Genomic DNA, 27,006 nt, shown 5'->3' with positions numbered 1-27,006 from the left:
AAAATTTTGATTCAAGCTAACTGGTTGAATTTATCGCATGTGAAATTGTGACCGTCGCCTTTTGCTGAAAATTATTTTTTTATATTGTGTTTCGTTAGACACGTTAATGTTACTTAAGTTTTACATCTATCACGATATTTTTGCGAGTTTAAAAGCATTAAAAATTACGAAGATAGTGACACATTTTTGGACAAAAAGCGGTTTTTTCCAAGCAATAATTACCATCTGTTTGTCTATCCTACGTTTTATGTGTATATAAAATTTTTATATTGATTTATTGTGTGCAATAAAGAATATTTGTATTGCATTGTATTGTGTAATTACAAAATCTACTATGAAACAAAAAGAAAAAATAACAATAAAAGCTTTAATTTTCTAAGAACCTTTTATTTAACTCTACCACAACAATTTATGAAAATTTACGACAGCATAAACTTATTTCTTATATTCCTCCAGAAAAATATCCTGGCCACTTAAAAGCACCAAACCGCAATCACCATTGAAACGCACCGAAGGGGATCGCAGGGAACGTAACGTCTTTTCACCCTCAAGACGGCGAGTTCCTACTCGGCCGCCCGCGCGAGCGGAGTTCGCAGCCGGCCCGCCAAATTCAAATTTCGAATTCTTTTATTCCACTTTTTTTTGTAACCAACCAGTTTGAATATTATTGTAGAATTCTTTTGAAACTTTTATCGGCCAGTGTTTTATTTCAAGTGTGTTCTTATTGGGTGCAAATTGTGCAATATTTAAGTGAAAAGTGAAACGTCAAGTCTGATATAAAGGTGCTTTTAATTATTTAACGTATTTGTTGTTTGTGCTTAAAAATTGGAACAATGAATTTACTTGGATAATATTGAGGTAAGTTTTTTAAATATAATAAAGCAATATATACACAATTAAAAATAGCAAATTACTTGTTATTATTGACGCTGTGTCACGTAAACATTGGACATGAATGTAAACAAAACACAGCTGTAGCTTAACTCGCTTACAAAATGGGGGCGCCACTTCTGAGCAGCAGCTCTACTGAACTTTCGTTTTAGTTTTCATTTATTATTTATGATCTTCGTTATGTTTTTTTTAGTAGGCTTTACTAAAAAAAAAAATTTTAGCTCCGGGAATAACATCTGTCACATTGCTACCATGTGTAAGTAAAATCATGGCTTTTGAACCTAATTATTATTAGGTATGTAATGATAGAGTTCCGAATTTTTTCTAGGTCTTAAAATTAAGACAGAAGAAAGCAAGGCAAGGAAAACTCACCTTCTTTTTGACTATTAAGTGTGTATATTAGTATTTACTATTTATACACATAGGTATCGTTGTCAAGAAGAGATCGCTTTTATTTTCTAATTGTTTATTTCATTGTATTGATTGTGCCATTCAATATAGATAATATTTATTTTGAAGGTATTGTAATTCTAATAATACGTGCTCAATATTGATATACAATCAATCCAGCTCCGTGGCACCTAAACCAGCTCGTAGTATGAAGTTATACCTAATGCCATCCACGAAGACGCGTAATTTTGTCAAAATTAGCCATTAATGACATTGTAATAAGAACCACGGCACGCGTCATCTTGATTGACTCTACCTATAGTTGGTAGCACTCTCGGACTGGCTGGAAAGAAAGACTCAACTTTTTCCCTCATTCCATTCGAATCGAAATTTAAAATATGAAATGAACCGCTCGCACTGCGGCGTCACGCGCAATTGCCGCTCAACCTTCACCCAATTACCGCGCGGGAAAAAGCGCGTTATTTTTAAACGTTAAACGAAATAAAAAAGTAATCAGTTATTGATTCGGCCGGGTTAATGCACTGGCCAATGATGACGTCATAACGTGTCAAGGTCACCGCTTGTTTACGTGCTGATCGGATTCTGGATCAAAAAATTGTTGCAAACTTTTAGAGACTGATATCTAAGCTTTAGATGTAATGTTATGTTTGCAATACACGAATAAGTAGATTGGTTGCACATTGTAAGCTATTAATGAGATTCTAAACTGCTGATTACTATATGGTCTACTATACAGGGTGGCTCATTTAGATCGGTCAGTATGGATTCCCGATTCCCGAACTGAAACAAGTTTTTTTTTTAATGTATGAATGTAGTTTTTCTTGTTAGGTACTAAAATCGGTGACATGGTTCCTAAGAACACATGTTCGTATGTCTTATAGTTTCAGACTTTCCCATACTGACCGATCTAAATGAGCCACCCTGTATATCGAAACATTTGAACCGTGACCTACACCTAGTAAAGCCATTTCCATTCACAATAATCATCATCATCAGCTGGAAGAGGCCACAATAAACGGCAACTTGCCGCTTGCATCCACCGGCCCGCGACTTTCACGGTGTGGTCAGCCCTAGTGGGAGGCCTTCCTGCAGAGCTACTACGAAATTTGAAAATCGAAGTCGTGTCGTTCGGCCCCTCTGACACTTATACTATTTAATACGAGAGCGAGAGGGAAGGTACGATACGAACTTCGGAGTAGGCCCTCTGTTCGTGATCACCACTTGACGACTTCAAAACAATACAACAACAACATTAAGTCTAAAATCATCAATTTTGTGGTAGGTACGTGGGTACGATCTTTTTTTGAAACTAGTGACGATTTCTATTCCTCTAGCTCAGTAATTCTCAAAGTGTGCTCCGCGAAGCTTTTTAGTACTGGCCATAATAAAAAAAATCCAGAGGTACAATTACCAGCATTAATATCTGCCACAGCGGAGCGTGCAAAAATATCTGCATGACACGTCCTTCCGGCCCCAGTGCCTAATAGAGTCGTATCAGATATTTATGCACCCTTGTTATGTCAGATATTGGTGCTGGTGACTGTACTTGTGAGTTTATAAACAAATGAATGTCAAGTTTTGACTGAAACGGTTCCGTCACCAAAAAAGTTTGAGAACTGCTGCTACATCCTTACTTAGCATAGCTCGCTAAGTAACTTTGATCATATTAATAAGGCCTATTAACATTTAGGAGTCGTGGTGGCCTAGTGGTTTGACCTATGGCCTCCCAAGCAGAGGATCGTGGACTCAAATCCAGGCGCGCCCCTCTGTTTTTTTCGAAATTCATGTGCGAAATTACATGTGAAATTTACGAGCTTTACGGTAAAGGAAAACATCTTGAGGAAACCTACATTAACCTGCGAAGCAATTCAATGGTGTGTGTGAAGTACCCAATTCGCACTGGGCCCGCGTGGGAACTACGGCCCAAGCCGTCTCATTGTGATAGGAGGCCTGTTCCCAGCCGTGGGTTGTATACTGTGATGATGATGACGATGTTTAACATTATGTACCATCAGCCAAATATCAATCAATATCAATCAAATCAAATATCAATTTTTAAACAAGTTCCTATCAAAAGAATATGTCGCTAAAGTCGAACTTTCAAGTTGACAGACACGTCTATTGGCATTATTGTTTTATGACATGCAACCGATATTAGGCTGATGGTACACGCACACATTACGAACAGTGGCAAAGTAACTCAAGAAAGCCGTAAAAATGTAGCGATTAAAGTTTTGCCCAGTGATCTTATAAATAAATAAATAAATAAAATAAATATCACGGGACAATTCACACCAATTGACCTAGTCCCAAAGTAAGCTTAGCAAAGCTTGTGTTATGGGTACTAAGCAACGGATAAATATAATTATATAGATAGATACATACTTAAATACATAGTAAACACCCAAGACCCGAGAACAAACATTCGTATCTTTCATACAAATATCTGCCCTGACACGGGAATCGAACCCGGGACCTCAAGCTTCGTAGTCAGGTTTTCTAACCACTAGGCCATCTGGTCGTCTAAACACGATAGTAACATCATTCACTCATTCATTCGTCATTGTTTTTTCCATCGTATTTTGTCGGAAAAGTTGGTATTTATGTTCCTTTCTCAACTACTTTGGTAAGCCGTAAAAAAAACGATGTAAAAACATGCTTCATTTCATTTTAGCTATACCTAAATTGGTTCAGTTATCTGTAACATTGGTATAGGTCCCCTAAACGCGTAAACACTAGGCTGCCTAAATAAATCAGGTGCGGCCACACCACGTCGATAGTCTTAATTTATAGTCGACTTTCAATTAAGTAAACACGCCTCGTAAATCCGGACGACAATTAAACTTCTTGCGGCCGCGGTTGGCCGCCCCTGGCCGGCTGAAATGGAATGTCTTGTTATTGGCCAGTATTGCCATGTTTGCATTTGTTTTATTAAAAAAATTAAAACTAGAGACAAGTGCGACTCGAAGTCGCGTGGAGAAGGTTTTGTTAAATAATTCCCATTTTGTAAGATATTTTTTTTTACAAGAGGGAGGCAAAGGATATTGCGGGTCATTGGATGGGAAAAAAACAACAATGCCTATGAGTACCAACAACTCAAGGAGAGTCACTGGTCTATTGCCGGCTTTTCTTTAAAATTATAGACTAGGTAAATGTTTTCTGTGATAAAGACTGTACATTTTTGACTATTTTACCAAATAACTATAAATACGCTGAAAAATTACCTACGAAAAAAATATTCAAGATTCAGCCAGACCATTTATTTGATATTTAACTATTTATCACATTGTACGGTTTGTTGAATCTTGAATTTTAAAATTTTGTTTTGAACTGAATTTGAATTTAAGAGTTCATCCAAATTTTAATACCTACTATCTATCTACCATTTTTAGTTGGGGGAGGGCGAGGCACTGACAAAAATTGTACTTCAGAGCTTGATATTTCATAAAGGAATCCCTGAATTAAAAAATGGTTTTCAAAAACCTGCAATGTTTCTTAAAGAAAAATACAATGACACTTCGCACCATAAGATTAACTAGAAAAAAATGCTCTACCAATACACATGTTCTAACACTTAAAAACCTCACGCAACAGTGGCGCCATCTAGAAAGACAAAAAACGATAGCCCTCATTGAGAAACTTGCGTGTTAAAGTTCGATTAAAAGAAGGGATAAACGTCCATATATTCATTCTTTCTCAGAAGAGACAGACCTTAGCTTATTAAACGGCCATACTGCAGTAAATCTAGACGACAATTAAGCGGCTCCTTGTGGCTGCGGTTGGCCACCCCTGGAATAGTAACGCAATAATTGGAATTTGGAAACTGTTAAACATCTAACGGCCAGCACAGGCAATACAATAGCCTGTTTTTGTTTTATATCCATACTAATATTATAAATGCGAAACTGTGTGTGTTTATGTGTTTGTATGTTTGTCCGTCTTTCACGTCGAAGCGGAGCGACAGATCGGCGTGATTTTTAGAATAGAGATAGTTTATGGGCCAGAGAGTGATATAGGTCACTTTTTATCCCGGAAAATGCACAGTTCCCGAGGGAACAGCGCGCGATAAACGAATTCCACGCGAGCGAAGCCGTAGGAAAAGCTAGTAAGGAATAGTTTTTCAGTGTAGTTTTTTCGGAACACAAACACACACCGTGAAGACACGAACGCTAGCAGGACACAGTTTAAAAAAAATACAAAAGACATTACATGACTAACGTCTAGGCGGGACGGGAACAGAACCTATTATATAATCATCATCACCATCAGCAGCCCAATGCTATAGCAGTCCAATGCTGGACATAGGCCTCCCCCAAAGAGCGCCATTGCGCCCTGTCCTCGGCTAGACGCAGCCAGCTTCTACCTGCAGCCTTTCGCTGATCGTTACTCCAAATGGCCGGAGGGCGTCCCACACTACGTTTGCCAAGACACGGTCTCCACTCAAGAACTCGATTACTCCAGCAGTTGTCGGTTCTTCGACAGATATAGCCAGCCCATTGCTTACAACAACTTGCTAATTCTCGTGCTATGAAATATCGAAACAGAGATGGGCCGAAATTCGTTTTACATTCGGTTTAATCGAATTTCGACAGCTTGAGCCGAACTTCGGCATTCGGTTTAAATGCCGGTCATTCGGTACTAGAAAGAAAGAGCCTACTGCTTCGTATTTGGACTGAAATTAATAAATGCATGTCTGGCATATCGATAAAATGTGGAAAAAAAAAAAATTTAGGAATTTTTAAATCAAAACTAAAATAAAAACTATTAAAAATATGGTTTTTCAAGTTCAAACAAAATCACACAAATATCACCAAAGACTTTCGAATCAACCAGGTGAGTTACACCATGCTAAGTTGTTCTACTATTATGTAAAGGTTTTTGTTCAGAGAAACATTAAGTACCTATTTTAAATCAATTACGGTGTTTTCAACAATCAAATTTAACAATTTCTTCTTATCTATCTACTCGTATTTAAAATTGACTAGAGGTTCGGCGGAGGTACGCAGTTCGGCGGAAATACAGACGATTTTTTTATTTTTACCGAATATTCGGCCGAAGTTCGTATTCGGTTCAAACCACATTCGGCCCATCTCTAATTGAAAAGGAATTATTTTTTAAATTCCTCTTATTAAGATCGTAGTACATACATATTGTATTGAGTAGAACAAAAGAACCGCAACTTTTGCAAAGTTTGCAACCTTTTGGCATTATTTTGCGGATTTATAAGTTTTACCCTTTGACCCCTCAGTCTTTTGAATAATTAAAAAAGTTTCCAAATAAAGTTAATAAGTTGCGATGGCTTAAGAGCTCGAATCTTATATAAAGCGAAGGGGTTATACAGCGATCGGGAAACAAGCGGATATCGACTAAAAAATATATTTTTAGATTAAAAGTATAATACCGTGGGATTTAAAAAAATCTAGTGCATCTCTATGATAGACAACCAGATAGCCTAGGTTAGAGAATCTGACTACAAAGTTTGAGGGCCCGGGTTCGACCCCTAGTCGGGGCAGATATACCTAGTATGAAAAATATAAATGTTTATACGGGAGATATGGATGCTTATTGTATATTTATGTGGGTCTACTCGTTGCGTAAAATCTAATATAAATAAATAAATATCGTGAGACACATGACACCAATTGGACACACTACCTATGGACACTAGGCAACGGATAAACATACTTATATAGATTAGTACATACTTAACTACATATTAAACATTCAAGACTCGAGAACAAACATTCGTATTATGTATTATTCAGACAAATATCTGCCCCGGCCGGGAATCGAACCCGGGACCTCGAGCTTCGTAGTTAGGTTCTCTAACCACTTGGCCATCTGGTCATCGAGAGATTTACAAGCTTTGCTTGGTTTGGCTTGGCACTAAATCGACTGAATGTTAATGTTTAATTTAATATAAACAAAATACTGCTTTACCAAGAAATCTGAACAACTTATTAACAACAACCGCATTAACTTTCCCTTTACTCCCCATAAGAAACGGATTATGGGAACATTTTTAAATAAAACACGTTATAAAAACTTGGAATCGCTTCCACCCGCCAGATCTCATAGAAAACTCGTAAAAAGGCTTTAGGTTCATCCCTGACATTACAAGCAAGTACAATGTCCCAACCCGAGACATCAAAAACGGCAATTATTCCGAAAACAAAATGTACGAGACTTTAGAATCAAAAACGAACACTGTCTCAAAAGTCATAACCGTTACAAACGTTTCAAAACCTTATGTGAAACGCGATACACTTTAAATTTGCGCGGGAAACATAACAAGTTACGTCGCCAATGAAAAACAAATGAAAAAGTTTATATTTATTGACAACATTCAAATCTTACGTCGGCGCAAATAAATTTCACCCTTACTTTGACCAAGTAGGGCTCAAAACAGTTTCATCGGGATACTGGCCACAATAAAACGTTCCAAATTCAAAGTTGTTCGAAATTCGAATGCTGAAGGTGTGCCAATAAAAAAGGAGTTAGCTTCTTATGTTACGTGCCATTACATGAGAAGGTGTGAAAAGTTATTACAGGTCCAAAGGTTGTAAATTCCTGCATGTATGTAGGTACTTGGAGAGCGCGCTACAAAGTGTGTAAAGTTGCCAAGAATATAATTCGTGAACTACAAAAAAAAACCACTAAGTATTGAAGTTGTCTATCTATAAAATTATTTCATATAGGTACATGATTAAAATTACACAAAAAAATAAAAACCATAAGCCCAACTGTCTTAAAAAATAAAAAAATAATATCTCGTAAAGTCAAAGTCAAAATATCTTTATTCAATTTAGGCTATAACAAGGACTTATGAATGTCAAAAAAATCTACCACCGGTAAATCCAGAATCTGTTGAGTACCTATCTACCTAACTTAAAATTCAACAGTGAGGACTCATTTCATTACCGAGATTTTTAGAGTTGGTCTTCACTTTCCAACAGATTCTAGGTCACTAGTTTTTTTTACAGCCTAATTTTTTAAATTTATTTTTTATTTAAGTTTTGCTACATTTTCTTGCATTCTTCTTTTCATATCAACTTTGTTGTTCACAGCTAACGTTTAACGCTTTAGAAAGCAGAATTATCTATTTCTATCCTTTTCTCGCACCTGCCCCTATTCCGAATGTCAAAGCACTTCAAGTACACCGAACTGCCGGTAAGCAATTTGCAGGGATCGACAACATTTTACGACTCGCTTTTCGGTTAAACAGGGGCGCCTTTACGAGCGCGTCTTTACGGGAAGAATGAGATACCGGTTCATACCGGTTTATGATAATTGGATTGGATTAAGTTTTTTTTTATACCTATTTGAAGAAGGGAAAAGCTAGTAGTTAATAATAACATTCAGTAGTAAGTAGGTAGATAAATCTAAAAATTTACATTTATAAATCGATGAAATAACCTAGGTATCTATTATTTAAAAAAAACAGTCGTAATAAAACATAATAAAAAAAGTTTGTCCATCGCGGTTCAACGCGGCAACGCGGCAAGTGTATTAGGCCTCTGTATTGGACCTTTACAGCAGGTATGACGCGGGGCGGTTTATTTGACTGATTGTCCGTTTGTCTGACCTTTGTGTTATTTGTTTTAATTTTAGTAACTTGTCATGTATTGGAATAAGAAATAAATTTAATTTTTTTTTTTTTTTTTTTTTATAAAAATGTCTTCAAGCCTTCTGCCCAGCAGTGGGACACATACTCATTATTAATAAAGTCAGCTATTTAACGATTTAATAAGTGTAGGTAAGTGCTGATTGTTTCGACTCGTATTTTAATTAAAACAATTATTTTCTATTGCGAGTGGTATTTTCACAAAAATGATTTCAAAAAACAACCCTCAGGTAAAATACATGTATTCGTTGTTAGTCAGTAAGTGTTACTAATATAGATATAAGTCAACGGCTACTAACATATTATGGATCTCTACGGTCTGAAATAAAGAAATTTTATTTATTTATTAAAGCTTACCTACAAGGGTAAAGGTTTCAAGGCACATCATCTAAAACTGGTTTTGGTTGTATAGAAAAACTGAAGGAACACCAGTTTATTTGGCTTTTCCATACAATAAAGACCGGTTCTGAATGGCCTAATCCAAGGTAAATCTTTGTCACTTATGAAACTATAGGTTTATTCTTCTCTTTGATATCAAATCATACTACAAATTTTACTTGAATACAAAGTAACATTTAGCATTTTTCTCTTAAAGACGAATACGAAATGACTACATTAAAAGTGTACACGGACGCTTTTATGCGTTTAAAAATAAGCAATCCCGCGGTTTACGACCCCTGCCTTATAATCTTACAAGGGAAGGTGAAACCTTTTTTTAAATATTGTTTAAACAGAAAATGCTTCAAAATATGGAAATTCTCATTCTCGATTTCTACATAATATTTAATGTATTGTTTTCCGTACAGTGCCTGCATCATTAAGCCCAAGTGGAGCGTGCAAAAATATCTGACACGTTCTAGCGGCCCTAGAAACAGTCGTATCAAATATCAAATACCTATCGTATATTTATGCACGCTTTGCTGTGCCAGATATTGGTGCTGGTGACTGTACAACTATTATTTTAACTTGTGATATTGTTTTTTTAGGTGAAACCAATATGAGACAGGTGGGAGGTAATTGGAGTTTTTGCTATAGCATTTTTGCGAAAACCTGTCTTAGGTTTAAGTGATTGTTTAGGCGTTTAACGCTTCAGCATAATGCTGAGTCAGCGACTGTTTCACTTTCGCGGGGACACACAACATTGTGTATATTGTATTTACTATTTTCATGTGTTTTTTTGTATTTTTTATTTTATTTGTGTTAATTTTGCTGTATATGTGTGTCTTCTGTGTTAGTGAATAAATAAATAAATAAATAAATATCACGGGACAATTCACACCAATTGACCTAGTCCCAAAGTAAGCTTAGCAAAGCTTGTGTTATGGGTACTAAGCAACGGATAAATATAATTATATAGATAGATACATACTTAAATACATATTAAACACCCAAGACCCGAGAACAAACATTCGTATTTTTCATACAAATATCTGCACCGACACGGGAATCGAACCCGGGACCTCAAGCTTCGTAGTCAGGTTCTCTAACCACTAGGCCATCTGGTCGTCAACCACTAGGCCATCTAGTCGTCTATAAATGTCTTCTTTCTTTCTTTCTTTCTTTGATTGCTGTTTTGTAAATAAAATTTTCTGCAGAAACTATCAGAGCATGATCTGATTCAAAACTCTCCTTTTTAAAAAAACACGATTTGGCAAAAATTACTTTGTAACTTGTAACAATAAAAAATCACTGTAATTGTGTTACAAACTACCTACGCTAGTGATTTTTTTTGTATCGTATTGAACAATAGCAATCTAATCAAACTTTATTTTTGTTCAAATTATAACTTGACAAACCGAGTTCTGGAAGATTTATTATTATTTTGAAAAACACGAAGATAATGGATGTTTTAAATTGTCAATTAGACAGAGAAATCCAACATAGACGTCATATGTTATATGTTATGTGTGTGTGTGTGTGACCGACCGCCTATTGCTCACCTTGTAATTTTTTTCTCTGTGTATCTGTTTTCTGTTATCTGTAATACAAACTAACCACTATACTTCAAGCAGGACGTTTGTCTACAGTGGCGCCAACTGGTGAGCGCGAAAACGGTAGCCCTCATTGACACCATTCTCTAGGAAACCGCGCCATTTTGTTTACATAAACAACGTTCTAGTGAAGCCTTTCACCGCTTTATTACGGCCGCGATATGACGGCACCGCTGATCCTAGAAAACCAAAAGCTTTACGCATTCGTCATTAGGTTACCGACTTCGAATATAATTGAGTCACTACCTACCTACCAATTTTTAACTTAAACTTCAGTAATTTCGGAGTAATCCTATAAAGTTATCTTCTTTTTCTTTTTGAGATACGAAACCCTAAAAACACTATCGATTTTTTGACATCATTCTATGCCACACTATTATTAATACAATAACGAAAGTGTAATTAAAAATAATTAACATTTAATTTTATTCGAACAAGAATACGAATTAAGTAAAGTTTTTCATAATTATACACGCAACGCACACCCCGCGTCTGCAATAGGACAAAACGAACAAATCTTCAACTTTTGATACTACTAACGCCATCTAGCAACTTAGCTTGCAACTAAACAATAATGAGGTCATAATCAGCTTCTTAAATGATTAACTAAAACAACGTTAGGCCATTAAATAATGAAATTAAATTATAGCATAGGCCATTAAATAATGAAATTTAATTATAGCATCAATTTAGACAATTTTTAGGGATCAGTTGCTTCAAACGGCGTAATACAAACGTGAAAATTTCAACACCTCGATCAAAACGTCTGCGAAAAAAGCAATGAAAACGAAAAAGAAAACGAAAATGGCCGATGAATACCGAGCGAAGTGAACGTTGCACTTTCACGATTAATAGAAAGGAAAAAATAAAAGATCCGCTTGAAATGAACCATCGCTAGTTCGGGAGATTGCCGCGCGACTGTAGCGCCGACTAATGCTGATTAGTTCTGCTATCCGACGCCGCAATTAGTAGCAGCACTGTCGATTTCTATTAAGACTACGCAATTGGTATTTTTGTTATTTTTAAAGTAAAAGCTACAGCATTAGTAAAATTTTGTGTAGAAAAAAAGATTATAAGTTAAAATGTTTTTTAATTATGGTGCCCTCAAAAATTTAATACCGCGGATAGTCCCCGTAAGAACGGAACTAATTCCAATCTGAACCAATTCTTCTTATTGTTACTACGTCCCATTCAGCACTGCCTACGTATCGAAATCCGTCGATCATGTGAGCACAACAGGTGAGCGCATCAACTAAAAAATAAAATATCGAAAAAATAATAAAAATCGGGAATATAGTAAATTAAAAAAAAGTATAGGCAGGTCCCGCTCGCACTTTAGCTTGGTATGTAAGTGTGTCTCTCTCTGGGGTGCGCGCACGTGGTTTTCGGAGGGGGTGGAAGGAGGGAGGGGGTACTCTGAGCCACATCCCGCCGCGGCTCGAGCCGACCGGCTGCGTTGCCCGTAACCTCCGAATGACCTCATTTTTTTTCCTCCAATGTAAATATTCGGCTCTGCCGCATAGTCCATAAGTGGTACTAAGTTCCTCTTCTCATTTTATTAAAGTTTTTTAATTAGTGCGTTTAAGTGACTCTAAGTGGTTTAAAGCGGGCAGTTTAAGTTGGTTTACATTGGAACTGACTTTGGTGCTGTAGTTACGAATTAACCAAACTTTCGCCAAACGGAAATGATGAAGTTTTGGATTAAGTGACAACAGGTAATTGTAGCAATTCGTGTACAACGAACTTTAGTTATTTTTCGTGTTATTGTAGTTATTTTTGTATAAAAAAAAATTTGCATTTTCTGAAATATTACCAAATTTCTCATGTTCTAAATCGCAACGCTCTTGATAGTCACGCAAAAAGGGCTCAATAAGTCATCGATTTGTCAAAAACAGTCTCTTACTTATTACACTCTTGACAGAGTCGTGATTGCTGAAAGTGTAGCACGGTTTACCATCCGTCGTCAAATCTCTAGAATTTGCTTTCTTAGTACATATAAAGAAAAAACCTTTAATTGCTTTACTTAGTCTAACGTACGGTTATCTTCCACATGATCTGTGCCTAATTGTAAAAGTAAAAAAATAAAACTTTCCTTAAACAAATCACATATTACATTGATACATATACATGGTATTTGGCACCAGAAATGTTTAATCTGCCACTCATGTAGTTTTTGTAAAAAATACTTAGTAATATGTAATAACAAAAATATATTTTTGTCATAAATTTGAAAATAATTTTTATTCGTACTCTGCCTAAATTATTTCTTAGAATATTTTCTAATGGTTCGTGCATTATGGTATTAAGTAAAATGTGTCTTGTCATTGTACTACTCTATAATAATGGCCACAATAAAATGCAAACCGCCTTAAATTTAGACGAAAAAATATTTGAAAATGTAGAGTGACAATGAATTGCCGCGTCGTGTCCGCTTTTAAAAATCGAAGCCTCGTTAAAATCGGTGCGGGAGCGACGACCCCAGTCGCGGAGCAAAAAAAAATTATTATACTAGGCACCGATGCGGTCCGTTAAGCAAGATTTAAAATTCGAAATTTTTAATTCAATTTCATTTTAATCGCTTTTTTTAGTCTTTACTGAAATATGATTATTGTAGAAACTGTTTTTGGAATCGTACTTGAAATAATAATGGAATTTTAAGCTTGACGTTGATCTAAGTAGGTATAACTAATTTATTGCTGTATGCCTAGTGTTGTTAGAATTTTATGTTTTTTTTCCAAGCCGCATTGAATGTTTTTCTTTCAATTAGTGAATTTGCTTTATTTTTAAATCGTGAGGCTCATTTTTAATAACACAAGCAGTAAGTACCGGCACACATAAGCACGGTAGAATAATAAGACTTTTTTAGTATTAAAAAGGTTTAAATGTTACTCTAGTAGGTAATTTCACATTGTACATAACAAAAAGTAATTGCATAGATTTATAATTAATTAATCAGTTGACTTAAAAAATATGATTATGCATGCATTTTTGAGCAGTTTTTTAAAATCTACCGCTATCAGTATCCTGTTGCATATTTTTGGGTTATTTTTTAATAAATTAAAATAGGTTTTTATAAAACGATACAGTGTGTTTGCGGTACTAATTTAATTTATTTTCATGTTAATCCATTTCTTCAATAAATGCGACAGGGAATTGATAACGGTTGAAACGATCGTAAACTGACTGTATATACAAGTAGTCTCTAATTTTTATTCCACATGAAATACTGAAATTATTTTTGTTCTTTGAAAGTGTTTTGTATTTTGTAATCTTGATTGTGTGCGTTTTCAATACCAAATGGCCGTTTTATCTATTAGTCTTCTATTAGTACCTATTAGTTATCTGGTAAACCCTTCTATATAAATTAAAAAAAAACTGAATTATTTTTAATATTCATTTTAATTATTACATTAAGTAATTCTTAATTTAATGATAAATATTTTATAACAACATGGTAACCCTAACCAAGGAAAAACGCAAATCTCATTTTTTTTTCCGATCCACGTATTGTAAAATACTATATTAAATACCTCAGTTTAGTCGATCGTTGAATTAACTATTTTCCGTCATAAAATACGTAATCACGTAAGTAAATATGCAATAACACATTCCAACTAATTTACGAATGAAAAAACGCGTGACGTCACAATACGAGTCCGTGTGCGTACTCATTGACACTGCCGGTGATTACGAGTTTTTTTGCGAATGATTGAATTTTATTTACAATTAACCCGACCTCGGCGCCGAAAGCGAGAGTGACGATTAAATGCCATTTAAAAATAAAACATCCCGTATGACATCGGAATGTCAATGATTTAACTTCGCCGCTCCGCATTTTAATTTTCAGAATAAAACTGGCAACAGACCACTGTCGTAAGTAAAAAAAAAAGCTAAACCAATGGTGTAAGAGCGTGCATGAGGCGTGAACGTCTTAGCTGTAAGAAACCGCCCAAGCTCGTTCGAGACGGGGCGGCTCGGGCCTAATTTGTCTTAGGCGGAAAAATCGCTCGGCGATTACAAGTGGCTCGTAACGAAGTCGGCTCGGGGGAGGGGGCGCGGGGGGACGCGCGGGCGGCCGCGGCGGACACGGCCCCGTCTCAGTCGTCCGTCTACAGTCGCGGCGGCCGCTCGGCCCGCGCGACGCAATATACGTTCCTCGTGCTTTTGTGATCTAAAAATTAAACAAATAAAAATTCTAACCGCGTATCGAAAATATTTTTAGGCTAATCCCCCTAACATTTTTGGTGGTAAAAAAAAGTTTTTTGCAAAATTTTTAATATTTACGTCGGTTATATTTGTGAAGAGAATTAACGTTTGGCAGTTATTGAAAATATTTTTTATTTGATATTTTATTTTCCTAACGGTCGCGATCTCGAGTGAACAATAGACTATAGCGTAACTTAAGCGTTAAATTAGTGCTAAGATCTAGATTATAATTAAGTATTGACTGCCACAAATATACTAAGTTGCTAGGCTAAGATTAATATTGGGACTCATGTGATAAACATTAGTACGGACATTTAAGTGATAATCTACAACATCTGTGGACCAAGGTTTTCATATTTGAAATCATTTTAAAAGTAGAGCTTTATCAATTAGGTTTATTTTTTTTAATCAAGTGCTTTTTTTACTAATTTATATTATATTCAAACTAAACTGACAGATTTTGCAAACCTTTTAAAAAAATCATGCAGCTAAATAAAAGGTCGCGTCTTGCAGAATCCGTCGGGTTGGTTATTTTATTTCCAATAAGTTGTTCATGTGATGTAGTCGTTTTGTAGTTTAGTTAAATGATTGATTTATTCGTAGGCTTCCAATATTTACTATTAAGTTTTATTTTGCCATTTTTGTTTTTATTGAATAAAAAAATGTTTTTTTTTTTTGTTTCTTTTGTTTCATTTTTTACCTTTTAATATTATTTTTTCAGGACTTTGCTTTGTTTTGGTCACCCTAATGTTCCCATTGAGTTACAAAATAATATTTGGTCCATGTTCTACGTAGAAATTTAATTCTTTTTTCTTTTCATTTTTATACTTTTTTGCTAAAGTAGATCGCTAATTACTATACTGTTGTGCCATAGTGAAGGGAGCATGAAACCTGTATTCACCCTAAATGTATTAAACAGTAAAAGAAACCAGTTTTACAATCCGACGGGTGATCTGTGTAGCCCTTCATCTTTTTCTAAGATAAATTGTTTATCTTTTTAAACGTTACCTATGCTTAATTCATTCTTAGTAAAAAAATACAGTGAAAAAATTGCCAAATTGCTAACATTAGTGAAAATTTCACGATCGAGATGGATTCCGATGGCATCACATCGTAGACCTGGGGACGATTTTTTTTTTTTAATATTACCTTAAAATATCATGCGCAAGTGGTGGAAAATAGGTACTGTGCTGTGGATAAAGCAGAAAAAATAACAACTCTAATTTAATTATCTAGTTAACTAGTACGGAAATTTTACCTAAGCGTAAGTTTTGTAGCAATAAACAGATATTTCCCATATCCTAATGATCTTCTCTAGTGAGATAGGTATTGTTGGACTGTTGTCGGATTTCTTGATGATAGAGGAAAGCAAAAATACCTAAGCGACAAAAATGAAAGTTTTTCAAAATGCCTTTGAAAATTACGAAAACTTTACAAAACAAGAAAAAAATCATTTTGTGCATTTGATTTAATTTAGTGGTGCTTAAGAGTTAATACCTAAGCTACTTAAGTACCTATTCATTATCTTTATTGTCCGCGATTTACTCCTTACGAAACCTCATCATCATTATTCTATTATTTGTTGTATTTCGTTACCATCATTTATCAGTATCCATCGTCCAGCAATCGATAAATTAAAAATTTGTATGTTAGAGCATCTCCCGTAATTAATTCACGCTGGATTCCAGTACTGTAATACGAAACCGGTTGCCACAGCTCCTTTAAAGAAATACTAAGTGCCAAACGCCTATGTTGACAGCATAGGAGTAGAATTACTTAAATTTAAAAAGTTCCATAGGGTTCGGTCTCGTTCCCTAACACGACCCCAAAAACACTTTATTTTCTAGGTAATAAACGAAACGTTTTTTTTTAACTTAAAATGTTACAATAGATGCTGTGAGATATTTCCTCACTGTGTATCAATCTGACGGCGCATAATATATAGGTTTATGGTAAACTAGCTTTTGCCCGCGGCTCCGCTCGCAATTGGTATGCAGCTTAAACCTTTTTTCATCCTACAGGAACCATAGATTATTTCGGGATAAAAAGCAGCCTATATGTTAATCCAGGGTATATATCTATTAGATATATGCCAAATTTCATGCAAATCCATTCAATAGGTAGTTTTTGCGTTAAAGAGTACCTAACAAACATCCAAACATCCATCCATAGAAACTTTTGCGTTTATAATAACTATTAGTAAGGTTATAGAATGTATCATACAAAATTCAAACAATTTTTTAAACTTAATTAATCAATATTAAATTCGTGACACTACAAAAAAAAAGAATCACGGTCGCGAAATGGTCCCAAATAGAATTTAAAGATGACAGCGTCTGAAGTACAAATTAATAAGAATACAAATGTCATTGTTATTTCCTTCTAGAATCGATGTAGGTAAGCACATTGTATTTGTGTTTTATTAAAATGCATTAAACTGCGGTAACCTACAGTGAAATGGAATAAATAACTAAGCAGTGAGAATAATAACATGGTTTTTTCGATATTCATAAGTGCCACGCGCATTACATTTGATTCATCTCGTCTGATAATTGATAATTTTGTATTACGCTCTATTTTTACTGTTTACTTTAAAATAAGCTCAAGAACTCAGTTCATTAGGATTAGGAAACACTACAGTAACTATTTACCCAATAAACTCTGGTATACTATATTAAATAGAGCATTTAAAACACGCTAGTAAATTTATTTCCATCAATCAATCAAATTGGCCCACATCCACCCACTGCTGAGTAAAGGTCTCTTTATTTCATGACACTAAATTATTTTGAGTCTTATTAATAGCAAAACTCACTAGGTATATCTATGATCGAAAAAATAGTTAACTTAATATTTAATATCTAAAAGAACTTTTTATAATTTGAGGTACCTCTACGTGTGTTTGTTTAATTTTAGATTTTATTCTTAAAAGTTATTTTCATTGAGACTAAAACAAGTTTGATGTTTTTTACATTGGTAGCGTCTTTTGGACATAAATTCCCTAAATTGACTTCCCTGAAACTAAATAAATAAGACTTTACCAAAGTTGATTTTCTTGCGCCATCTACCGACTAAAATAACTCAAGTATGTACTTTGCATTGCCACCCAAATTACCGCGCCATCTAGCGGCAAATAGCAAAACTAATACCAATTGCACACTATAGCATAGTCTGTCAGTTCGGAACCATGCAGTTCATACGGTTACGTATAGATGGCGCTGTAGTACTGCCGCACGCGCATGTAGGTTATTGTCTAGTGTTTACTATAGATGCCGCTACTGTGTTTGAATTTACTGTCCACTTTTCATTAATGAAATCACTTAACAGTGTTCTGTTTCATAGTTTTTAAACGTTTTATTAGTTGTATTCCGTTTTACGTTTCATTAGTTTTCACTTTTAGCTACACACCATCTGTTGACGAAATGCTAAACTACTGTATTGTAAAGTAGATCAGTGTCGGTAAATTTTGATAGGTGGCGCTAGTTAGGTATTTAATTGACAAGTTTGTTATCAGCAGGGCTACTACGAAACTCGAAACACGAAGTTCGTGTCGTGCGGTCCCTCTCGCTCTCGTATTAATATCTCGTATTGTCAGAGGGACCGCACGACACGTACTTCGAGTTTCGAGTTTCGTAGTAGCCCTGCAGATCGGACTGATACGTGGTAATGGAGCCAATTTATGCTAGATATAATTACTAGAAAAATATTAATTAATTAGCAGGTCATTATTTTCATGAAGTCAGTTGTATGGCAAGGTTTGTGTAGGTAGGTTCACTAATTCCGAGGAGTTGCATCCGATGACAATCATACTTGACTCGCACTCTCTCACTCACCAGATTGCGTAATGTGAATATTCACCTCACGCCACTGCTACCTTATTTGGTATGATTTAGATGAAGATTTTGTTCCTTTTTACAGTTTTTATCATTTTCATTATACTAAAAACCTTAACATAAAACAAACGTGAAGGAACGTGGGCGTCTTGAGAGTTGTTAGGTGGGCGGGGCTAAACTTCTAAGAAAGGAGGCGTGGCAAGACGCTCCGCTGCATCTTATTGGTTGATCCTTTATTGTACAAATAGGTTTGATGAATGAGTTTAGTTTATGGGCGGGTTTGTTTAGAAACTATGACTAACTATGTCGATATGAGTTTATACAATAGGTGCTGGTCGTTCCCCGCGCCTGTGTCCACGTAGAAATCGGTTCGCTATCCCGCGGGAACTATTCAATTTTCCGGGATACAAACTATCCTATGTCCTTCCCTGGGACTCAAACTATCTGTATACCGAATTTCATCTAAATCGGTTCAGCGGTTTAGACGTGATGAAGTAACAAACAAAAAACTTACAAACTTTCGCATTTATAATATTAGGTACTACTCGTTGTCTTGGAGTTTGGCTTAAAAAAATGTAACGGTAACAATTTAAAAGGACAACGTTCGCTTGCACAACGCCATCTATTGATTGTAAACGAAGTTAACACGTCATCTTGAGAGCCGAGGTAGAATAGGTACGTCACCGTTCTTGGACAGTGCCCTTTTTTTTGTTAAACTTAAAATATTATCCCACGGGAACACATTACTGGGATATCAAGTATCATTGTCTATCTGCACGCCATGTTTCATGTAATTCCGATCAGCCGTTATTGCCTTAGCTCAGCTGTTAGGTACCTACCTAACGAACATCTAAACATCCAAACATCTTCACAAACTTCCACATCCCACTAATTTCACTAATATAATAAATGCGAAAGTTTGTAAGTCTGTTTGTTTGTTACTTCATACCGTCTAAACAGCTGAACCAAATTGGATGAAATTTGGTATACAGATAGTTTGAGTCCTGGGGAAGGACATAGGATAGTTTTTGTCCCGGAAAATTGCATGGTTCCCGCGGGATAGTGAAAACCGAATTGTACGCGGACGCAGTCGCGGGCAGCTAGTTTATAATAAGGATTAGTGGAATAGTGGAATAGTAGAAAGTGGACATAGTTGAATAGTGGAATTAGTGGAAAGTGGAATAGCATCACCTACTAACCTTCTCCCACGGCTTCACTAGTTTTAAATTCAAAATTAAATTAATTTATTCATCAGACAGCATTTTAATAGTAGTGCCACCAGAGTTGAGGTCTCGCACACAAGAGTAGGTACCTACCTACCTATTTACTACATAACTTCACCTAACCGACTTAGAAAACTTGAAAAACCCTACACGTTGTCATTTCAAAGTTTAATATCTCAAAAACGGCTTTACCGATTTTAATCAAACATATTTAATAACCATCGCAAGAAAACTCGCTTTTACGTACAAAAACCGCATTGAAATCAGTCCCTCCGTTTGAGAGCTACGATGTCACACACAGACAAATTAAACACCCTTTTTGGCAAGGGGGTAAAGTAACACACAAGATCAATAAAAAACTAATTCAAACAGAAAATCAAAAATTGATGACAAAATTCTATCATGTTTCGATACCGTGCCCTACATCTTATAAATCAAACGCAGGACGCTCCGCCCCCGTCTCGCGCCCATCGTCTCGCCACGCCCACTTTCTTGTAAGACGTCACCGCCTCTCGCCTACTGACACTACGCCCATTATTTGTGGAGAGAAAATAAGCATTCAAAATTTGAATAAGTATACTGGGTTTAATAGATTCATTGATCTTTAATAAATTAATCGGAAATAATGTGATTTACTATATCTACAAATATAGATAATTTTATACAGAGACAAAATCGTCAAACTTATAACAATCCTCTTTTAGCGTTTTAGATAAAGTAATTACACAAATCAATAAAAACAAATTAAACGGAAAATCAAAAATTTATGAAAAATGTGTGAACTGTCCTCGGTTAGTGACCTTTTTCTTAAAATGAGGGCTATCGTTTTTTGTCTCACTAGATGGCGCACTGTTGCGTGAGGTTTTTAAGTATGGCTTTCAAAGTCTGTTATTACGGGCGTAAACTTATTTGATTAAAATCATATTTAATACACTTCAAAACCGTACCATAAAAATATCGAGCATGCCACAGTGTTGCATAGTCCCCGTTTTATTCGGAAAAAAGAGAGGACAAAGGTTTCCGAAAGACAAAACTGTCTCAAAACACAGACATTCATTGCCCCGGAACGCATATTTGCTTAAAAGCGATGTCTTCTAGACAATATTCACAAAATTATTCTAAATAAATTAAACCCGCGTAGCTCACCCAAGAACTATGAGATTTGACATTTCGGAGACCTCACGCTACACCAGCGCCTCTAGCGGCGAATTCATTCGCGATAGCCCTTATTGTGACCGTGCAAAGCCGGGGCGGGGCGCTAGTTACCTACTTATAAATCCATAGCACCAAAACCCCGCTGTTGTTGAGTTGAAGCTGAAAATGTGTCGGAAAAAAATTCAATTAGGTATATGAGTAAAATAAATATCTAAGTATGTACCTATAGGTAGGTACCTAATATGTAAATAAATCTGTTTATTGCAATATATGTGAGGTTATACTTTGTTTTTGCCTTATAGGTACCTATTTCAATTATAATGATGTAACAATGTTTTTTTTATTTGTTTCCCTCTAATGTATTTTTATGTGTATCGAATATGTGTAAATAAATGTTTCCCTCTCTCTCTCTCAATGGAAAATAATATTTAAGTTTAACACGGTCAATATAACAATAGAATTATTTTTACCTGACTGTTTCTGTGTTGACAGATCTCTCGACACCAGAGAGAGGCACCGGCTCGGAGTACCGGAGAATAAAAAGGTAAGATTACATCATTTACTTATATGTATACCTAGACTAACTACAGTCGAAAGCAAAAATATATACAGCCATAGCGTCAAAATATGTATACTATAAATATGTATGTTATGTGTGTGTGGTTTACTAATGTTTCGGCGAATAACGTTTAGCAACCTGTTTCATTTACAGATAGAGATTTTAGAGTTTGCGAAATGAAACAGGTTGCCAAACGTTACGTTGCGAAAAGGCAGTACTCGGTATAGGTAGGTACATCGACCTTATGTTTAGTGGCATAAAGGTATATAGATATTTTTGACGTCTTGGTAACGTATATATATTTATACTTTTGACCGTACCTACAATTAAACAATGATTTTTAATCGGTGATCAGGAACCTATTCTTCTAATTCAGTAATTGATGATGATGACGAATTTTAAGTCTCAATTATATGGAACCAAGCTTTTTTATAATATTCCATGTTCAAAATAACTTAACATAAATAGTAGATTGATAACCAAGGGTGGAAAGTGACCCATTTCACCCGAGAAGTGAGAGCGCCAATAGTTCGAGGGGAAATGGGTAATTTCACCCGAGTTAGACATTCTACTTTTCATTTCGACTGTGAGGGAAGTAAAATACTACACGCACATTTTATAAAAGAAGCATATATATTAATAAATTATCAGTTAAAATTTTTAATGGATGTTCGGCGTTCAATCTTCAGTGTTGTATATAAGCTCCTTGGTCACGACGTGCATCTAGATGGTCATGCCGAATCGTGAAAAAAAAGTGTCACACTATCATGGAATTATGGCGGGCAGCAGAATGAAAGAATAATTTTAAATGTTGATTTTCTGTAATTGCGAAAAAAAATTATTAAACCAACTGTAAAATGTTTTTAATGAGAACCTAACGTAATAAACACGTCGTTTAATGTACTTATGTACAGCTGAGTTTGGATATATGAAAAGCTTTAATTATCTTTGACTCCGTGGCTAATCGTAAAAATTAAAAAAAAAAACTTTCCACCCTACAGATGAAAACGCAATTTTCCACCCGGCTATCTACACATGAAAATTAAACTTTCCAAACAGGAGAGATGAAAAATTAATTGTCACCCTAGAAATGGTTTAGTTTATGACCATATCACCTCTTTGATAAGACAGTTTTATAAACCCCCCCCCCCTCGTGCGGGTGTTTACCCGCGGCTCCGCACACGTAAATCATTAGATCCAGCAGCTGAATTGAAATTTAAGGATTTTTGAAAAATTCCTCTGGGAATTCTCGAAAATTAAATCGTTTTCATTGACGTTACATTAAAAAAAATCATGTCAAATTTCATGACTCTAAGCCCAGCGGTTGTTGTTTCAAGATTTTATCCCTATCCCGTGGGAATATCGGAATAAAAAGTAGCTCATGTTTTATTCCAGATGTCCAGCTATCTACATACCAAATATCATCCGAACCCGTCCATCTCGCTCACACACTTTCTCATTTATAATATTAGTAGGTAGGATATATGAGTTAGGAGTTATCATTTTAAAGCCGTGGTGGCCTAGTGGTTTGACCTATCGCTTCTCAAGCAGAGGGTCGTGGGTTCAAACCCCGGCTCGCACCTCTGAGTTTTTCGAAATTCATGTGCGGAATTACATTTGAAATTTACCACGAGCTTTGCGGTGAAGGAAAACATCGTGAGGAAACCTGCACTGCCTGCGAAGCAATTCAATGGTGCGTGTGAAGTTCCCAATCCGCACTGGGCCCGCGTGGGAACTTATGGCCCAAGCCCTCTTGTTCTGAGAGGAGGCCTCTGCCCTGCAGTGGGACGTATATAGGCTGGAATGATGATGATGATGGTGAGTTGTCATTTTAGACACTTGAAGTTTGGTTCCGCTTCAGTTCAACAATTAATGTAGGGTTCTAGTGGTTACTGGTTTTAAAAATATTACTAGCTTTTGCCCGCGGCTCCGCCCGCGTGGTATTCGGTTATCGCGCGCTGATCCCTCGGGAACTGTGCGTTTTTCCGGGATAAAAAGTAGCCTATGTCACTCTCGGGCCCATAAACTGTCTCTATACCAAAATCACGTATTACGGCGTGAAAGACGGACAAACACACGAACACACTACCGCATTTATAACATTAGTATGGATTAACTTTAATTTAAACAGTAAGTTAAGAAACCGTGATACTTCACCTACTAAAATCCTACACAAACGTGTGTCTACACGTAGTATTTAAAAAGCTAGGTCTACTACATTCCAGAACCTTCGTCCAAAGATAGAGCGAGAGCCCCCCGCTAATGGAGAGACCTCTTTGCTTCTTTCAACGGCCTTTTACGACACAACGATTATGTGAAACACTGAAGATGCCGCGTCTGTTATGTTGGCTAGCCTGATTGTGTACTGTTATTTCCTTAGAACTAAAATGAAGTTATTTTATTATATCCTGGATATATTTTGCCGAGTTTGTTAAAGAAACTATAGGTCGGCCATTGTAAGGTTGATCGCTTATGGTAGTTATGGTATATTTTTTGTTGGGGTACCCTGACAATTTCCGATTTCCTTATAAAGTCATTCTTAGTTTGAAAATATATATTTTACGCGTTTATTTTTGTTATAATTATTAAAATAATTATTTTAGCTGTCCTGATGGGTGCTTTAAATGTTCTACTAAACTGGAACATCTGCCATATTTAATTGAGTGATAGTAATAGTTAGTTCGAAAAAGGTTAGAAATGTTATTTAAAAAAATGCCTTTATCTACCTACATAGCACGCAGAACAAAGTCGAAACTAAAGAATTTAATAGTACTTTTTTCTCCGTTTTTAACAATTATGTTGCGATAAACAATACAATTTTAATTATGAAAGGCGCAAGCCTTCAGAAAAAAAACAAGAGCGATCCTTAAACCACTAAACAAAATTAAAAGCAAGTGTCGCGAATCATTACTTAAACTCCATCTTTTTAAACGCTGGCTGAATAGAAGCCAGAGTCTAGCGAAAAAAAGAAACCTCACGCATCATAATCCATTCTACGCAGACACGTTGAAGGTAGATCTCATTAAGAGCGTACGAATTAAGAACTGAGAGCGATGGAGCGGGGATCTTAGCGATCATTACGTGGAACGGAACGAGGCCGCCTTTATGTATTTGAATTGTGAACTAGATATTTCTACGCTTTAGAATGTCAGGATAAAGAACGTGCAAATATAGAATGTGATATTTTTGAAAAAAGAATTCGGCGTGCATTTGCGTGCGGCCAGCGTTGTCTTCTGAATAACATCAGTCCACATTTTTTTTAACTAATCACCATTTTTTTTAAATTGACTTACGCTGAAAACAAGTTTGTTCAGGTAATTTATTTTCTGCCACTCAAAACTCCACATATCATTACAGCGTTGTGTGGCTCAGAAGTTTAAGATTCTTCGTAACCAAGACGCTTTGTTAATTACGTTTTTGCCTCAGGAATTTGAGGCTAATGTGAAAACTTTGCAACTATGGGCCGCTTATTCGAGTGACGCCGCGAAAGTGTCGGGCCCAAGTTGGCGTGTAAGTGTTCACACTTGTGGGAAAACATAGGGCACGAAGGTGTAGACGGGGCCGCACGGTATAAGATATCGCTAACGCTTAAAAAACAATAAATTTAAAAATCAAATAACCCGACTGCCTTAAAAAATACTAATAACCCTCCTTCTTCGCAGTCGGGTAAAAAGAAGAAAACAAGTCTATACAGTGGGCTAGAACTTGGTTAAGTAGCTAACTTAAAGTTCAACAGTCGGGACCCATTAGGTAAGAATTTTTGAGCGTCACAATTTAAATGGGTCCAAACTGTTGAACTTTACTTTTCTTGACTTCTTCGCAGTCGGGTAAAAATAGACGCTTAACACCTCAAATCTAAAAATAACGCCAATCTTCTCTCTCTCAAAACTTTACATTTAAAATCTAACGTTTTATTACGTATCTAGTATCTAAATACCTACGACACAATTATCTATTACAGTCTAATATTTATTAAGTCGGTACGTATCTAGGTTGTTATGAACATACTGCAATTTTTTTGTGAAAAATACATGTTTATCTTACTCATATTCATATTTTTCTTTATAAAAGTAAAAATGGTTTTAGGTTAGTTACAATGAAATTAATTAAGTACCTACTTATTATAGAGGCTAACTGAAAATAATTCGTTAGTTACTGCTGCGTTAGCAATTTTAGGTTTTAAGTTATAAGGTAACACACATTCAAAATTACAGACAGGCGTAAAGACAACGGAATGTTACTTATGAAATTCCGTTGGCACTCTTTGGGAGCGGAATTATTATGTTTAGTAATGACATAAATGCGAAAGAAACTATCTGTCTGTTACCTTTCCACACTTAAACCGCTGAACTGATTTATATCAAAATTGATATGAAGATAGTTTGAAACTCTGGGAAGGACAAATACAAAATATTTTCCACTCTTAGTTTTTATTTAATATCTCAATATTCTTTGTATTGCATTTCTTTAACATTATTATTAGGTAATCTTATTTATTTACCTTGACGACTTCAATATAGATTGTTGTAACTTGATATTTATGTAAATTGTGATAATTATAAATTTAATTCTTGATAGCGATAAGTGAATGTGAATGATCTTGCCAAATGAAGTTAGGCCACGGAGAGTCCTAAATAAAAACGCTTCGGTACCAGCGTTTTTCTACCCGCCTGGACCGCCCTCCCGTATGTTCCACCTCGCACCTCCGTATTCAATTTGCGACGCCTCACGACTCGCGAGCAATTTGCGACAACTTGGCTATTGTTGCTCGTTTCTTTTGTGGGGATTTGTCTTGGCGTTGTTTTTCTAAAGTTAGGTTAGCGTAATACTGTTAGAGTTTTTATTTAGGTTATTTTATGAATGGTTTAAGGTAAATGTCCCATTGCTCGACTGGTATTTAAGGTAAATGTCCCAGTAATCGAATGGCTTTAAGGTAAATGTCCCAGTTCTCGACATGTTAACAACACAAAATTAAAGATGTCAATGGTGTAGCTAGGTAATTCAGAACTCTGGTGCAAATAAGAAAAAGGAGCCTCAGTTTTTGCTTCCTACCTTCTCTTTCGGGGCATCGTTCGTTCACTTCTTCCCAGGAAGGATTTTTCAAAATTCTATA

At 35.7% G+C, this 27,006-nt stretch overlaps 1 protein-coding gene across 4 annotated transcripts in view; it reads left to right on the top strand.

Moving 5' to 3' along the window:
• Nucleotides 1-583: 583 nt before the first annotated feature.
• Nucleotides 584-27,006, top strand: part of pros (homeobox protein prospero) — a 233,701-nt gene continuing 207,278 nt past the window's right edge. For 2 of the 4 annotated variants that reach the window (XM_074094583.1, XM_074094582.1), the window contains exons 1-2: nt 15,034-15,470; nt 21,827-21,878. The gene's annotated coding sequence lies outside the window, so the exon portion shown is untranslated. Of the gene's footprint in view, nt 859-12,360; nt 12,633-15,033; nt 15,471-21,826; nt 21,879-27,006 lie in introns of those variants that run through there. The other 2 variants (XM_074094581.1, XM_074094580.1) reach the window with 2 other exon arrangements.

The sequence above is a fragment of the Choristoneura fumiferana genome, chromosome 11 (genome assembly GCF_025370935.1).
Source record: "Choristoneura fumiferana chromosome 11, NRCan_CFum_1, whole genome shotgun sequence".
NCBI classification, from domain to species: domain Eukaryota; kingdom Metazoa; phylum Arthropoda; class Insecta; order Lepidoptera; family Tortricidae; genus Choristoneura; species Choristoneura fumiferana.
The sequence above is the reverse complement of the archived record's forward strand: the minus strand, read 5'-3'. Positions and strand labels throughout refer to the sequence as shown.